Source organism: Zootoca vivipara, chromosome 6 (assembly GCF_963506605.1).
Source record: "Zootoca vivipara chromosome 6, rZooViv1.1, whole genome shotgun sequence".
Taxonomy (NCBI): Eukaryota; Metazoa; Chordata; class Lepidosauria; order Squamata; family Lacertidae; genus Zootoca; species Zootoca vivipara.
In genome coordinates, this window is record NC_083281.1 from 76,030,963 (window position 1) to 76,044,774 (window position 13,812).

At 48.8% G+C, this 13,812-nt stretch overlaps 1 protein-coding gene across 1 annotated transcript in view; it reads right to left on the reverse strand.

Moving 5' to 3' along the window:
• Window positions 1–4,029, reverse strand: part of PRDM2 (PR/SET domain 2) — a 74,875-nt gene extending 70,846 nt beyond the window's left edge. The window contains exon 1 of the mRNA XM_060276149.1: window positions 3,872–4,029. The gene's annotated coding sequence lies outside the window, so the exon portion shown is untranslated. The remainder of the gene's footprint in view (window positions 1–3,871) is intronic.
• Window positions 4,030–13,812: the final 9,783 nt, after the last annotated feature.

Here is a 13,812-nt window from a genome sequence, read left to right on the forward strand (position 1 = left end):
CTTTGTTTTCTCTTTGCTGTGTGAAGCTAGAGAGAGAGGGAGCCATGTTGAAGACCTCCGTGTGTGTTTGTATGTAAATAAAGTAGATTAGCCAAGATGCTGTGCTACTGAGTTCTGTTACACTACTGCACAACCTCTGCGGATCCCTAAAGTGTGCTGGTGTCGTCTGGCACCAGTCACTGTGATATTTGAGCTGGAGAATGCTTATGAAGCTTCCAAATGATCACCCAGGAGGGGGAGAACATGCTAGCTGGGCATGTGTCTCTGCCAGGGTCCTACTCGTAAGTAGGCCTTTTCCTGACATAGGTCATGGGCCCAGGGATCGGGGCCACAGCCTCAGTGCCAGCAGAGGACTGGGGGCTAGTTTTTGTCCCGGATGGAGTCTCCTGGAATCAGCACTGTGAGCAACTTGTCAGAGATGGAGGAACGGCTGCAGAAGGAGACGCACGGTGAATTACGCTGGGTGCCTAAAAGCGAAAGTGGAATTAGGCAGACCAGTCTGTGTTTGTGCAGCTGCCATAAAGCTAGCATAGAGAAGCTTCAATTTATGACTGCTTCTGAGTCATTCCTGGCTCAGAATAAACTCTAAGAGATTGAGCAGGAATGGATCCCTTTCCCCTAAGTTCACATGGAGGGAACTGGGAGGAGGAACACGTCCATTTCACAGAGTTATGGAAACAGGACCTTGCCAGAGACTGCAGCTGCTTGATTTATAAGCTACCAGGGGGAGGAGGCGTCCGCCCCCCCCCCCAACGCTGTGTAAAGTAGCAGGCTTGGACTCTAAGAAGTCAAGATTCTTCTGAGTTCGTTCCCTGAGTTTTGGGGATGTGTGGGAGCTGTGTTTTGTTCCCGAAGTTTGTTTGCTGTGCCACAGACAGGCCAATAGCCACAGAGAGTGTGTTCTGCTGAAATTTGGAGCTGTGACACACTGGCATTCCAAGATGGCGAGAGGCTATCCAGAGATGACGAAGAGTTCGGAGGGCTGGATTTTGATCTCTCCAACGCCCACTTGAAGTGGGAGGCGATGCTTCCTGAAGCCAAAAGCTCCAGTCGTGTTTGAAGGTGTTTTGGCTGAAGATGGAACTTTTTCCTGTTCTGAGAGGAAGACTTTTTCAGAACGGAAGGAGACAACTGTGACGTCATCTCAAGCATCACTGCAACCAGCAGGTGGCACTGCTGAGGATCGAGGCAGTGCAACGTTTGTCCTGTGAGGTTTGGACAGAGTCCAGAGGCAAAGACTTTTGGACAGAGCTGCAACGTGTCAAGAGGACCAGCAGTGGAGAAGCAGAGTTTTAGCAAGGGGACTTTTGCTGAGAGCACCAGGGGCCGTGGAACTGAAAAGTGTTTTGTTGTTTAACGTGTGTTTTCATTCTAGGTCGTGAAGTCCACCTGATACAGCGTGGCTTGTTCTGTTTCAGGTCATAAACAGAACGCACCATCCAGAAGAACAGAAGCGACATTGTGAATGGCTTGTTCTTTACCATGTTGTGATGTAAACATGGGGATGGTGGAAAGGTTGAAGAGACATGTGATGTTATGTCTGCTAACCATTTTTTTCATGCAGGTTGTAAGCATGAAGACTCCCAGATTGCTGATGTCTGCCACAATGGATGGTCAGGTGTACCAGTGGTCAGAACAATGCAAAAAAGGAGGAGATAAGGGTATCTCACAGAGGCACTTCTTGGTAAAGGAGATGGTGATGTTGACAGTGACAAAGTCAAGATGCCAGTGACAGGGTCTGACATGTGGGTTCCAAAAGTCACATAGAGCGAAATGCTCGCAAACATGGTTTGCAAGGTTTTCCCCTGAATTCAGAGTTTCTGATGGGAACTGTGACAAATCCGGAAAAAGCCATGATGCCAATGCAAGGGTCTGACATGTGGGTTGGGATGCCACGAGGCAGGAAGCATAAATTCTTCCTGTGGTATGGAGGCATGTACAGAGTACTAAAGCCTCCTACCGAATTGGGTTTACTCACCAAGGGATGTTGAGTGCAGTGCAGAATGGGGAGGAATTCTATGTGTTTTCCCAAACAACCCCATTGCTGAAGACTTACATAGTAAGTCTATTGCTGTTATAAACAGCAGGTGTGCTCAGGTGAGTTCCACTAATACAGTGGATGAGATGTGTCAGGTGCACAACTCAGGAGGAGCTGCAAAGGGTGAAAGGTTCACCAGGTATGCTCAGGCGTTTGCTAACACAGCTGTTGCAGATTACGCTGTGGTTAGTGGCTCGACACAGGTCTTAAAACCCGGAGTCTAGAGAAGGGTACAGGGTTTGTCCACAAGGGGCGGGAAACCACACCCAAAGACTGTAAGGGTTTTAAAGGGAAGAAACGACTTAAGAGGAGGATGGTTTTAATATTAAACAGCATGGTTTGACAAAACCTCACTAATTTATTATATGTGGATGCTATGTTCCTGAGGTATGCATGGTGGACCACAATGAGTCGGAATGGAGAAGGCAATCTTGTCTTCTCAGAAGGTTTGTTCATTTTGCTGTGTTTGTAATTTAGGTCCTTGAATTTCACTGGGTCAACTCCCGGTTGGATACTGTCAGGAAAATGCCTACTTACGAGTAGGACCCTGGCAGTCACACATGCAATGCAATGGGCTGTTGGGATGTGCTTGCTCTGTAGTAAATGGTGAGCAATGAACGGTTGGGTTTCCTAGCTTAAAGAGTGTGCCATGCAGCACTATTTATGCATCACTCATCACTGATGATTGCTACTTGTGTGAAGCTCCTTTCATTGTCCACTTGCAATGGTGGTTTGGACTCAAATGGAACCTGAAAAGAGGGGCAATTAGACGCACACACTTTTATGTAACCTTCTACAGTACAACCAAGCTTTGGGTGTGTGTGTTGGGGGGTCCTTTTCAGAACTCCATACCTCAAACTAAGTTGTGAGCATGGGACAGAGCCCCACTCCTTCCCATTAGAACAAAATCTATTTACGCACCTCCACTTTTAGCAGGGGGGGATCCTTTCCGGAGGCGTCCTCCCACCCACCCTCTAACTGGGAGCAAAATATTCACCAACACACTCATTCATGTACGTATTCCATCATCCCAGGATTCGAACATGGAGGCAAGGAGGGAGAAGACCCCTTTCCCAGCCCATGCTTATCTCCTATGTAAAACATGACACATGCACCTGAACACGGAACTCTACTTATACACAACACCACCACGTGTGGGGTGGGGTCTGGGGTCCCCCTTACAGACCTACTTCCCCAACTGAGATAAAATACCACACACACACACACACACACACTTTAGCCCTATTTCACTAACTCATCAATGCATACCTACCATTACACTGTTGAAGAAAAAGCCCCATCCCTTTTGGGGCTTGGGGGGTCCCACCACAAAAACCCTGCAATATGAAAAAAAAACAATGCCCCTGAATCAACACCTCATCCTTACTCTACCCCCACCCCAAATCCCTTGCACCCCTCTACTTTTGGGGTGGGGTGGGGAAGGTTTCCCCGGAAGCGGTGCGTTTTTGTGTTCCCCTCCCAGTGTTACTCCCCGTGGGGCAACCCCTGCAACAACACACCGCACCCCACCCTCCCCATCAAGGGACGCCTCACCTCCCGCCGCCGCCGCCGCCGCCACCCCAAACCCACACCTCTCAAACCTACACCGCATCCCACGCCATCCCCATCCTATGTCCACCCCGCTTCCTTTGGGGGAAGAAGGTGCGGCTGGCGGAAGGTGGAGGGTGTGGTGTGTGTGTGTCCACAAAAAACCCAACCCTTGGGGCGAAATCCCCTTCCCCACCCCGCCGAGCCCCCTTAGCTGAGAAGGGAAGAAGCGGCGGGCAAGTGGCTGCCGCCTTCACCCTCCCCTCGCCCCCAGCCGGCCTTTACCTGCGCTGTCCGCCGCCGCGGCCGCGGCCTCCTCCTCTTCCTCCTTCCTCGAGAGCCGACCCCCGGCTCAGCTCAAAAGGCCCCACAGGGCCCCTCGGGCCCCTCCGGACGCCGTTTTGTCTCCGGCCTCGGAAGTGACGGCGGCGGCGGAGAAGCCGGGAGGGGAGGGGGAGAGGGAGGGAGGGGCGCACGAGGCGACCACTCAACAGCCGGCGGCGCCCGAGGAGAGAAGAGCTCGCGCGTGGAACGGCCTTCTTGGCTCTCGGGTGAGGAGCTCGTCCTCACTGAGGTCTAGAAGGATGGTGATTGGAGGGCGGGGGTTCTAGGATTGGAGGGGGGTTCTAGGCGCCCTCGCTCCTAGGGGGCTCCGACAAGCAGCCCCTCCTCAATGAGGACTAGAGGCAACGCGGAGCACAGAACCCGCTATGCGACTTGCAGTCCTCAGTAAGCGGACCTGAAGGTCGCCCTCGCTGAGGACTAGAGGGATGTGGGAGACAGGCAGTTGTCGTCATTGAGAACTAGGGGGTTGTGGGGTTATAGGGACAAAGCATAGCACTCGCTATGTGGGGCTTGTAGTCTTCAGTGAGTGGATAGGCACATCTCCCTCTTATTGACAAATTGGCGGGGATGTGGGGAGCAAGCAGCCCGTCCTCGAGGCTAGGTGGGGTTCTAGTGACTGCGGAAGAAGCTCACCCTCACTCAGGATGAGAGAAGTCCGCAGCAGGTTGTTGCTGTGGTGCTTACAATAGTGGTTACACTGGGAGGCCAGGGTTCAAATCCTCCACTCATCCATGAAGCTTGCTGGATGACCTTTGGCCAGCCACTCCCTCTCAACTTAACCTACCTCACAGGGCTGTTGTGAGGATAAATGGGGAGGGGAAAGAACCATGTACAGCACATTAAGCTCTTCGGAAGAAAGGCAGGCTAGCAATGTAACTTTGAAAAAGGAAAAGCTCCCGTTAGCGCCAGCCAGCGTGGCCAGTCATCAGGGATGATGGGATCTGGAGTCCAGGAACATATGCAGAGCCACAGGTTAACTGCTGCTGCGCTAGGCAATGGACCCTAAGCTGCAGCCATTCCTACACTGGCAGTGGCACCAAACTGACCCTGCACCCAAGGGCTTTGCAGTGCGGATCACATCACAGGGAGAAGAGAAGACTGAGAAGGTGATATGAGAGCCAAAATCAAATTTCCAAAGGGCTGCCACATGGAAGACGGAGCAAGCTTGTTTTCTGCTGCTCCAGAGGGTAGGACCCCAAACCAGTGGGTTCAAACAAGGAAAGGAGATAACTAAACGTTGGGAAGAAGTCATTCTTCAGGTCATTCGTTATTCAAATCCAGAAATCCCCCACATTACTTTCTCATGTGTGCACTCCTGGGTTGGGGCAACTGGCTAAAATGTTTTAAATGGTTCTAATTTTGGTTCCTCTGTTTTGTTTTTGTTGGGTAGAAACCGCAACCTGAGTTTGAGTTCTTCATTGAGTGGGAGCCAGGATGCTGCTGCTGCTGCTGCTGCTCCATTAATATCATTATTTTACTGGTCTTCACTTAACGTTGCCACTAGCTGGTGCTAGAAAGCCATTTATAAAGCATCCTGCTGTAGAAAGAAAATCTTCTCTTTCGTCATCAGTTAATACAGTGGATGGGGTGTAGATAGAGATAGTGAGGCCCTGCCAAGGAATTCCTGTTGCTCACTTGTTCTGTGATGTCTCATGGAGCAGTGAGTTTTCCAAATATGACAGCGGTAGGGGAACCCCAGGCGCAGGAACCGAATGCAGCCCTCCAGGAATCATAGAATTGTAGAGTTGGAAGGGATCCCAAGGTTCATCTGATCCAACCCCCTGCAATGCAGGAATCTCAACAATCGACCCTCTATTCAATTTGAAACCATACCAGACCTTGCTTAGCTTTGCAAATATGCTAGCTAGGAGTCTCTCTGGCCCTGAAGACTCGACCCTTCACTGGCTCCACTTTGCACCCTGTTTGAGTGCTTTTGCCTGGCTGTAATGTATCCATGAACTTTGATCATGCCTCTTGCTTGTCTGGATGGAGGGCAGACAGGGAGCAGGATGAGTGTGTGTGAAAACCTGGCCTACTGAACAAAGATGCCCCCATGTATAAGATGTCCCCTATTTTGGGGGACTCAGATTTAAGAAAATGAGGCGGGGGGGGGAGAGATGTATCTGTGTATAAGACACCCCCGATTTTTGACATTATCTTTAGGGAAAAAACCTAGTCTTATACACAGAAAAATACTGTACATTGCTCTACCCATTTTTGCATCTGGCCCTGCCCACCACTGTCATGTGGCCCCCAGACATTTGCCCAGAGTTGAATGCTGCCCTCATGTCCTCACTCCTGGAATAAGTCATCCATTGTTATTAGCTGCTCTCTGTCCTGCCACCCTGAAAAACAGTAGTTACAAACATCCCGACTCCCCACTTCTAGGGGTGCCTAGCATTATATTGTTAATATTTATTTTATTTAGTTGTTCAAATTTGGGACTCCCACCTGTCTTTTTTCATATTGATTAAGCAACATTGTGGCGAAGCTTCACACGTATTGTACCAAGTTTTTCAGCCAACACACAGGACCCTATTTGTGGCCCGGTAACACACACACACACACAAATAATGTTGTTGCAGACATCATATGATCGCAGCAAGATTTGTCTACAGTGTTTTATCAGTTCTCATGTGTTTTCTGATGTGCACATGTACACAGAAAAATCAGGAAGGTTGCAATGCTGCTGTCTTAGCTCTCGCTGGAGGATAAGGAATTCAAACTCATTTTATTCCAAAATCTTTAATGCTCAAATCAGTACGGTGAATAGGTAAAATAAGGTTCAAAGGCACCATAGGTGCTGTGCATGGCTACGTAAGCTAAGACATTGATCCGGCAAGTGACATGTCCCCTTGTACCCCATTATATACCAGTAGGAGCGGACTGGGCAAGCGAACTAGAATTGGAGGGCTGGACCTGAGCACTTGCAACTGCCAACCAGCCCCTCCAGGATGTCTGCTTTAGTCAAGCTGGAATCCAGGAAGAGGGGGACCTCAGATGGGGAGCAAACAAAAGGAGTGATACAGGAACAGAACTGGAGAAATTCTCTCGCAGCGATCGCTGACAGCTCCATCCCATGGGTGGAACCTGATGCGACTGCAGCCTTCCCTCTTTCCGACATTGCAGAAGAATGCTTTGTTGGTTGGAATGTGAAGAACATGCCAAGCATTTCAAATGGCTCAGTGCTGCTAGAGGAACGTGCTGAAAGATAACAGGAAACAATCCTGTTTTCCTAATCTGAGTGAAGCATGAAGCCCTTCAGGGAGAAGACAGAAGAAGCTGTTTTGTGTTTCCATATTTGCAATTGTTTCAGCTACCCCTGCTTTCTGACACCTGGTCAAAGTACTGAGTTGTATCCAACGTTAGTCTTACTCCAAGTAAACTTACTGAAATTAACGGGCATGACTCATTGGCCCATCTAGCTCAATATTGTCTACGCTGCCCCTATGCTTAGAGTTTTAGACAAGGGTCTGTTCTAGTCCTACCAGGATGTGCTGTGGATCGAAGCAGGTACCTTCTGGATACAAAGCAGATATCTCTGCCACCAAGCTACAGCCTGCCCCTTCCTTAACTTACATCTGTTAATTTCAATTCCATTTCACTGTGTCTTTGGAAACATTCTGCTAGAGTCTGCACATACACACTGTGAACCTTTTCAGCCTGAGATCTTCAAAAGTTTGGTCTGGTGCAAACTCAGCCTTATGTACATGCTCATAGGTGCATCCACATAAGACACCAGCTCCATGCTCTCACCCTTCCATGGCCATTTCCCCATATTGCAAATAATTGAGTTTGGTTGATTGAGTTTACTTCCACACTAAGCTGTGCCCCAGGCGGCTTACAGCAAACATTCAAAGCATCAAAACTCAGTGCATTGGAAATACAAATATAAGTACAGTACATAAATTCAAAGCAAAACCAGAGTTAACCGACAATAAAGTTTCTGATACTGGTCTTGCTGCACACCAAGGAGCCTGGCTTAAATACAGTTTGGAGAGGAGGAGCAGATGTCATGCAGCTGGCTCCCACATCTTTTCTCCAGAGGAGGCTGACATCACCAAAAGTCCAATGACAGGGAGGGCAATTGTGATAAGTCTCTTCCGCAGACTCCTTTGTACTTTATGCCAGGGCTGAGCTTTACATAAGTGGCAGTGACTGCACCAAAGGCAAAAAGACCTCTCCTCTTCAGGTAAGTGAAACAGGAAGCCTCTGGTAGCCTTTCATGTCCTGGAAAGCCCAAATGTCAGTCTGTAGAGGGAACAGCAGTCCAGAATCTGAGAAAGCTTTATTTGCCCATTTGATGTTCCAAGTTGTAGTTCTGCTAGCTCACCACATGAGGGTAGTTGCCCAGACAGCTAAAGGTTTTCCATTCTAATGTTTCCTGAATCATCAGAGAAGCATGATGCTAATATTCATTGCCTTTGCTACTTAGAAGGCGTGACTCTTCCCCATTAGTGGTCGAGAAAGGGGGTGATGTCACTATTCCAAAAGAGGCAAGGAGGCTTTTCGGTCCTTGGTACCCTAATTCAGAACAGGATCGGTGTTGCTGAGCTCTGGTGTGGTCCTTGACAGCTGTCTAAAATCCATCTGCGCTTATTTTTGGGTTTCGCATGTTAGCAAGTGGCACATCTTATCCCTGCACCCCTATCCTGCCCTGCAGCCAATCTGTGAAACCCAAGCCGCAGGTGCAAAAGAACAGGTGCATTGCAAAAGGGTTTCTTCCGGAGCAGATTGCTTGAGCCTGCCCCCTGCCCCCAAGCCCTTTCTCCACTGTAGAGGAACACAACTGCAGGTACACCAAGTTACAGATAAATCTCGCATTGGAGGAAATGACTTCCTGTAATCAAATATGGGAAACATGGGGATGCTTTGGCATATGGTATTCCACTGGGCTCTGGCGTCTAAACCAGAGAAGGTTCCATTGCTTCCGACATCACCAGTTTGTTTCACCAGTATAGGTTTCAGTGACTTAACCTGGTTAGTTCCTGGTTAGTTCCAAGGACAACTTGTGCGACCTGATGCTCTCCAGATATTGTTGAATCACAACTCCTTACTACACAAGGCAGAGATGGCCACCAATTTAGATGGTTTAGGATTTGACAGATTCATGGAGGAGATGGCTTTGTACTGTACTGCCTTGACAGTTAGAGGCAGCAGTGCTCCTGAATACAGTGGTACCTCTAGTTGCAGACTTAATCTGCCTTTCGCACCCCGAAAAGTCTGCAACTAGAGCACCTCTTCTGCGCATGTGCATGGCACGATTGGGCGCTTCTGCGTGTGCGCGGGTGGTGAACCCGGAAGTAAACACTTCTGGGTTTGCCACGTTCATAAGGTGAAAGTCCGTAAAAGAGTGGAACGCAACATGAGGTATGACTGTACCAGTTGCTGGAAACCACTGGAAGGGAGAGTGTAAGCCATACCCCGAAAATAAGACACAGTGATAGGTGCAGCAATAATGCCAGCCGCGGCAGGAGGAGGAGAAAAAAATAAGACATCCCCTGAAATTAAGCCCCCGTGTTTTGTAGTTCTGTTGCTCTCAGGTCCTGCTCACTGGCTTCCCACGGGCATCGGACTAGCCACTGCTAAAACAGAGTGCAGGACTCGGTGGGCTTTTGGCTTGATCCAGCAGGCACTTCTTATGCTCTTATGCTAACTTCTTGCCTCGCTGGAAGGGACATTGCCTGGCTGAGCAACTGAGCGCTGGTTCTTGCCCCTCCTTGGCTGCCTCTACTTGACCTTCTTGAATGTCAGCTGCTACTTTGGGAACTTATCTCCTGCTTGCCTTCGATTACACCCTGCCTGCCTCCATCCCTTTGGATAATTGGCGGCTGCTTATGCAACTTGACCTTTCACTGCCCTGCACTGCTGCTCTCTTCTGGCCCGCATCCGACAGCATCCAGCTGGCCTCTCTTGGCCGCTGTGACACTGGTGTGGGTTTCCTGCGGGCTTAGGGATCCTGTAGCTCTCCTCACTTTGATGATGGATCTCCCATCATCACCCCTGACCATTTGGCCCTGGTGCTTGGGGCTGATGCGCTTTGGAGGCCAACATCTGGAGAACCACAAGTTCCCCATCATTGGTTTGCTGTAATGCTAGGGCAGCCACCTTTTTTCAGCCTAGTGGCTTCATCTCCCTCTGCTCCTCAAGAAGACCATTTCAAAATCCTGGAATTGGCATCTTCACGGATCTCCTGCTCTGCAGTAGTCCTGAGGCCCAAATTATTGTTGCCAATAAGCAGGAATTCTGGAGGAATAGATACCTCCCCTCTTCAGGGACAACTCCAACTGTGTTAGCGGTGGCTATGTCCTCCCTTCACTGTCGGAGGCAGTACACCTCTGAATATCAGTTGCTGGTAAGTCACAGGTGGGTAGAGAGCTGTTGCATTCAAGTTCTGCTTGCAATTCATAGAATCATAGAGTTGGAAGAGACCACAAGGGCCATCCACTCCAACCCCCTGCCAAGCAGGAAACACCATCAAAGCATTCCTGACAGATGGCTGTCAAGCCTCTGCTTACAGTCCTCCAAAGAAGGAGACTCCACCACACTCCTTGGCAGCAAATTCCACTGTCAAACAGCTCTTACTGTCAGGAAGTTCTTCCTAATGTTTAGGTGGAATCTTCTTTCTTGTAGTTTGAATACATTGCTCCATGTCCGCTTCTCTGGAGCAGCAGAAAACAACCTTTCTCCCTCCTCTATATGACATCCTTTTATATATTTGAACATGGCTATCATATCACCCCTTAACCTTCTCTTCTCCAGGCTAAACATACCCAGCTCCCTAAGCTGTTCCTCATAAGGCATCGTTTCCAGGCCTTTGACCATTTTGGTTGCCCTCCTCTGGACACGTTCCAGCTTGTCAGTATCCTTGAACTGTGGTGCCCAGAACTGGACACAGTACTCCAGGTGAGGTCTGACCAGAAAATAATACAGTGGTACTATTACTTCCCTTGATCTAGATGCTATACTCCTATTGATGCAGCCCAGAATTGCATTGGCTTTTTTAGCTGCTGCATCACACTATTGACTCATGTCAAGTTTGTTGGTCTACCAAGACTACCAGATCCTTTTCACATGTACTGCTCTCAAGCCAGGTGTCACCCATCCTGTATTTGTGCCTTTTGGTTGTTGTTGTTTCCCCCCCCCAAGTGTAGTACTTTACATTTCCCTGTTAAAATTTATATTGTTTGCTTTGGCCCAGTTCTCTAATCTGTTAAGGTCATTTTGAAGTGTGATCCTGTCCTCTGAGGTATTAGCCACCCCTCCCAATTTGGTGTCATCTGCAAACTTGATCAGGATGCCCTCAAGCCCATCATCCAAGTCGTTTATAAAGATGTTGAATAAGACTGGGCCCAAGACAGAACCCTGTGGCACCCCACTAGTCACTACTCTCCAGGATGAAGAGGAGCCATTGATGAGCACCCTTTGGGTTCGCTCAGTCAGCCAGTTGGTTCAATCCATATAGGTTCTCCCACAGACAGATTTGTGAGGCTGTTTGGAGAACTTTACTTTCTTCTTCCCTTACGCATGAAAAGCAGGGAGAATCAATATGGGCAGATGGTAAAAAACAAACATGTTTTATTTTCTCAGGTTTTCATCAACACATTGTGGCTGGCTTTTTGGGCTGCTTTGGAACTTCTGTTGTTACCCTATGTATTGATTTGTGCTGTATTCTCTGTTTTATTGAATTTGTATGTAACCATTTTACAGCATTTTTTATTCAATGGGGGGGGGGAGTTTGGCTTTCAGGCTTCCCACTGAGGCATCTGGTTGGCCACTGCAAGAGCAGGATGCTGGATTTGATGGGCCTGATCCAGAAGGACTCATCATGTTCTTATACTGTCCAAAGAAGAAGTTGGGACATGTCACACCATTGTATCCCGACGAGTGGATGAACCGTCAGGGCAAGCCGTCCATATGATGTTAGACTACAATTCCCAACATCCCTGAACCTGCTACCTGGGGTTGATGGTGCCTTGCTTGCCCAGCTTTGGGAAAGCAGCAAGAGCACTGTGGGGTCAAAAAAGGCATTGAGGGTCACACGGGGCCCTAGGGCCACACATTGGACACCCCTTCCCTGGGGCATCTGGTTGGCCACTGTAACAGCACCATGTTGGACTACATGGACTTTTGTCCCGATTCAGAACGGCTCTCCTTAAATGCCCTCATTTCCCCTCCTTTTCTTCAGGATTCTCCCTGGGCAAGCAGATCCTAAATATTCAGACAGTTGTATTTACTCTTTTAAAAAACAAGCAAACACAGTTTAAGTTGTTGGCTGAACCAGTGCTATTTGGGGCTGTTTGGGCCCAATCAAATATTTATTCTGGTTCACAGAACTGTGCATGCAGGTCAAAGAGAAGCTTAATTTTGTCCTAAAATTATCTCAGAAGCAGGGCTGTAGCTCAAAGGTAGCCTGCCACAGCATCAACACAGGGCATCAATTTCCACCCATGGAGTGCCCTCATTTGATCCATGCTACCGGCCAAAATATGTGAGCACAATCTGATCTTGTGCTTCTTGCAGTCTTTTTCGGGGGGGGGGGCAGGACAACTTCTCAGCACAATCGTGTATATGCAGGAATCCCCAAATTTCAGGTTGCCTTGACAGCACGCCATTATCTGTTATATTAATACAAACAGATTCACCACACACCACTGCTGGAACATATCCAAGGAAGCTGGATGTTGGACGATTCAGGACAGATGAAAGCAAACACAGCTTCACACAGTGCAGATTTAAATTAGGGAACTCACTCCCCCAAAAGGCGGTGATGGCCACCAACCTGGATGGTTTTTTAAAGAAGATTTTGCTTGGGTCCTGGTGGGTTGAATTAGGGCCCCAGGACCGGGGATTCTGCGTCCCCATTCAACCCTAACCCAAAGAACAACCTTCAGCTTGGGAATCAGAAGAGAACAGACTATTATGGGAGTCAGTGAATATGATGTACAGCAGGAATAAAAAGAGCCTTCACCAAAGTGTAAGGTGTGGGAAAGGGCAGTGATGCTCTGTATAAAAATAGGAGTGTCCCAAGCAAAATGTTGGAAAGGAAGAGTTATCTTTGGCTTGCATGTTTGGAGAACAAACTTTGGAAACTTCCTTGAGCTTTTCTCAGTGCCGGATTTACGTATAAGCTAAACAAGCTATAGCTTAGGGCCCCACTCGCTTGGGGCCCCCCAACAAATTTAAAGGGGAAAAAACCTGGACATACATTTCCAAAATATAAGATAAAAAACAAATAAAAATAAAACCTACTTACAGCAACCGTGTTTTGTGTTGTGTAGGCTCCTATGATGTAAGTCAGGGGTCCCCAGACTATGGCCCAGGGGCCACACATGGCCCTCGAGGCTCTTTTATGCGGCCACCTGCTGCTGCCGCCTGCTCTTACCGGCATGGTGCGGCGTGGCTGCTGACTTCCAACCCAGAAAAGCGACGGAAATAGCTTGTGTGCACGCGCAAGCGTCATTTCCGTTGTACTTCCAGGTCGGAGGAGGCTTCTGCACATGCGCACAAGCTATTTCCGGCGCTGTCCAGGTTGGGAGTGTGCCAGAAATAACGTTTGCGCATGCGCATGGGCGCACACAGCCGCACGCTCCCCCACCCTCTGGCCCACCACACAATCGGCACGGCGGGCATCCAGCCCGAAGCCGGGTAAGTTTGGGGACCCCTGATGTAAGTCATGGGCCCTGCCTGCTAGCCTGCTCCCTAAAATATCACTGGTTTGCTCATTTCTATATATAGGGTGCCTACATTCTGCATGGACTGCTTGCATGGCATATATTCAACACAAAACAGCAACAATTTGTTGTTGACAAAGGACAGCTGGACATATAAAGGGCCCCATTACCTTCAGGCTCAGGGCCTCGTCAAACCTAAATCCGGCC